This window comes from Eulemur rufifrons, chromosome 24 (genome assembly GCF_041146395.1).
Source record: "Eulemur rufifrons isolate Redbay chromosome 24, OSU_ERuf_1, whole genome shotgun sequence".
Lineage (NCBI taxonomy): Eukaryota > Metazoa > Chordata > Mammalia > Primates > Lemuridae > Eulemur > Eulemur rufifrons.
The window spans coordinates 28215188-28218722 of NC_091006.1; the positions used below are offsets into that span (position 1 = coordinate 28215188).

Below are 3535 nucleotides of genomic sequence, written 5' to 3' on the forward strand. Positions count from 1 at the left end.
TTAAGAGGTCTAAAAGCTTTGAATTCTGGAATCTATTCTTTAAAGAATCTGTGTATCAGTTAAGGTTCTTAGTTGCAAGAAACACAAAAACTCTCTGGATAATTGAAAAAAAGGAAGGATTCATTAAAAGGATACTGGATAGTTCATTAACTCTCGGGGCCTGGGGGTCTAGAAAACTATGGCAGGACGCTTCCATTGTCACCCTCCTGGTCACATACTGTAATTACAGCCTGCACCACAGGAAGTTTCCAGAAAGACCCACATAGTCGCATCCTGAGAATATGAATCTGCCACCATATTTTAGTGTTAAAAGCTGGCGCTTACAATGGAAACTTTTTAAAGCTCCAGTTCAGTTTAAAGCTCTCTGTGATCATTCATTTAAATTAGACAAATGCGCATTGACCACCCACTATGAGCACTTGGCTAAGCTCTGTGCTATGTTTGACTTGGCTTGCAAACAACTTAGCCATGTTAAATGTGTTTCCTTGCCTACCATTGAATGAAGAAAGGGAACTCTCCAATTTTGTTGGGTTTTGATACTAAACAGCACATCCCTGAGAGCCCTGCTGCACCTGATATATACAGAAGAGAGCAGGAAAAAGAATAATTACAATCAGGCTTCTACTGGCTGTGCTTAAGATCAACGAGTCAGTGGAGTGCCAATCAGTGCATTTCTGCAGAAGCTTGAGATGGGAGCTTCCCTCTTCTCACAGCAAGAAGACTGGTTTGTGGGAAACAAACAACCCTTGCATGCTTTTCCAATCTGTAGTGCCCCCACTTCAAAAAACCGAAAAACAAAAAACAAACACCATGCTCACAACAAATTGGGAGTGCAAAAGTGGTTTCTTGTGGTGTTAAACATAAGGAATGTCTTCAAGATGTTGCACTTAGGAGTGCTTTGTGGCAAGCAGGCAAACCAGCTGAAGCAAGCAAAACAATCATCTCTTATGAATTTGTTTATGTGTTATGATAAAGGCGTAAGCCAAGAAGCATTGTGTATTGATGACAAGCTTACTTTTGTTTAGTGTCATGTATACATTTTTTGTGGTTCCTGAGATTACCTTTGTATATTTCAAAATAAGAAAATCTCTGTTGGTAGCATAAACTCTTAGTCACGGTGATACCAAATGTCCGAGAGAGTGAAAGTGGTTTATGTTTTAATGATATACTGTGTAACAGAGTTCAGGCGTATTATTCTTGGTCCATAGCACTGTTAGATTAAATTAATTTTGGCATAATGCACAAATATTTAAAAAGTAAAATTAATTTCTGACTTTTTAGATGCAATAATTTTAAGATACTTTAAAATTATAGCAATTTTTAATATGCACACTTGGAATTATTTAGAAAAAACTATTTTATGACTGAACGCATTTGGGGTAGACAAAGATAATTTTTAGAATATGTTTTTTTTATTGCTATATGTGCAAATGTGTATGAGTATATGTGTCTCTGTGTGTGCATATGTATAGTGGGGTAATGATGACAAGATGTTTTTTAAAAATAAAAGATTAAGGGCCCTTAGTAAATGTATTAGTTATCTATTGCTGCATAACAAATTACTCCACCTAGCTAATTAAAACAATGAACATTTATTATCTCACAGAGTTCTGAGAGTCAGGAATCTGGGGGAAGTTTATCTGGGTGGTTCTGGCAGTGAGGTCTCTCAGGAGGTTACAATCGAGATGTCAGCTGGGCTTGTGTTTATCTGAAGGCTTGGCAAGGCCTGGAGACTCCACTTCCAAGATAGCTCATTCAACAGAGCTGCCGTCTGGCTGTTGTCCTCACTGGCTCTTGGCAGGAGGCTTCACTTTCTCTCCATATGGACCTCTTCATAGTGCTGCATGTGTGTCCTTACAACATGGCAACTACTTTCTCACAGACTAAGCAATCCAAGAGACAGAGTAACCCAGAAACCTCAATATCCTTTATCACTTAGTTTTGGTAGTCACATTCAATATCCTCAATATCATACTGAAGACAATCCCTCACGCTCCTCCTTTCCAACTTCGGCCTGGCAGAATGGCTCCCACAAAGAAGGGTGGTGAGAAGAAGGGCCGTTCTGCCATCAATGAGGTGGTGACCTGAGAATATACCATCAACATTCATAAGCATATCCATGGAGTGGGCTTCAGGAAGTGTGCCCCTTAGGCACTCAGAGAAACTTGCCATGAAGGAGATGGGGACTGCCCACGTGTTCATTGATACCAGGTTTTAAAAAGCTGTCTGGGCCCAATTAATAAGAAATTTCCTATACCCCATCCATGTGTGCTTGTCCAGAAAACGTAAGGAGAGTGGAGATTCACTGAACAAGCTCTGTGCTTTGTTTAGCTATGTACCTGTTACCACTTTCAACAATCTACAGACAGTCAACGTGGCTGAGAATTAACCACTGATTGTCAGGTATGTCAAATAAAGTTATAAAACCAAAAAAAAAAAAATCCTATTGAATATATAAATCAGCTCTATCCATTGTGATGGAAGCTATAGAAGGCCATGAAAACCAGAAAGTTGGGATCCTTTGGGGTCATCTTGGAAGCTGATTGTCATAGCAGGTATAAAGGTTTTAACAAAGACGTAAGGAATTTTCACATTGGCAGGTTATCTATTTTCACTTAGACTTAAGATGCTCTATGCTGGTCTGTTGAATCAGATTGGTCTGCTGGAAGAAGAAAAGGAATAATCAGTCCTAAATCAGCTGGGTTACACAAAGGACTGATCATGTTGTGCTGTTTAATGAATGACATACAGTTCTGATTTCCTCAAATTGTAAAATGACTCTTCATCTTTTGTGAAAAATACATATTTCCAAACATTCCATGATTGAGAGATTTTTTTTAATATATAAGATTATTGAAACTGCAGGACACAGTGTCTATCTTTTGACATATCTTTAGTATTTTTTAAAGAAAAAATAACTATGTTATTTTTCTAATGTATATGTATTAATGAAAAAGAGAAAATCTAAGCAACAGAAAGAACTGAGTGGTACAGGCCACAAAGTCACACTTTTGTTTGTGAAGCTTATAGCAGAAAGATATAACTAGCCAGTTAGTTGTCCAGATAGTTGAACATTTGCTATAATTTTATAGTAGAAACCAACAAACAAAAACAAAATTGATAGAACTATGTGGTTATGCCTAAATTTGCATTAATTAAATTCAAGAAGGTGCTTTCTTTTTATCCTCAAATATGTTTTATTTCAAATGAGTCAAAAACATAACAAACATATCTTTATCTTTCCAATATGATAGGTTCTTTTTTTAGTTATAAATATTTATAAATTTTAATTTTCCCAGTTAGTTTTTAAAATACATTTAGAGCTCTTGCCACCCATAAGAAATAGTCTTAACAAAATATTATATTGAAATATTATGTAATTTAAGAATTATAGTCCTTCATGGGGGAGGTTAGATAGCTCAGATTCAGGTTTTTAGGGTCTTAAATAGTGAGCAGCTTATTCAGGGCTTGCACTAGAATGAATTGTTTCTGACAGTGTAGTGAGTTTTCACTCTTCTATTAGGAGTATTATTTC

General features: G+C 36.6%; 1 pseudogene; it reads left to right on the top strand.

The window, feature by feature from the left end:
* The first annotated feature begins 2004 nt into the window (after positions 1-2004).
* On the top strand, positions 2005-2389 carry LOC138374822 (large ribosomal subunit protein eL31-like; annotated as a pseudogene).
* Positions 2390-3535: the final 1146 nt, after the last annotated feature.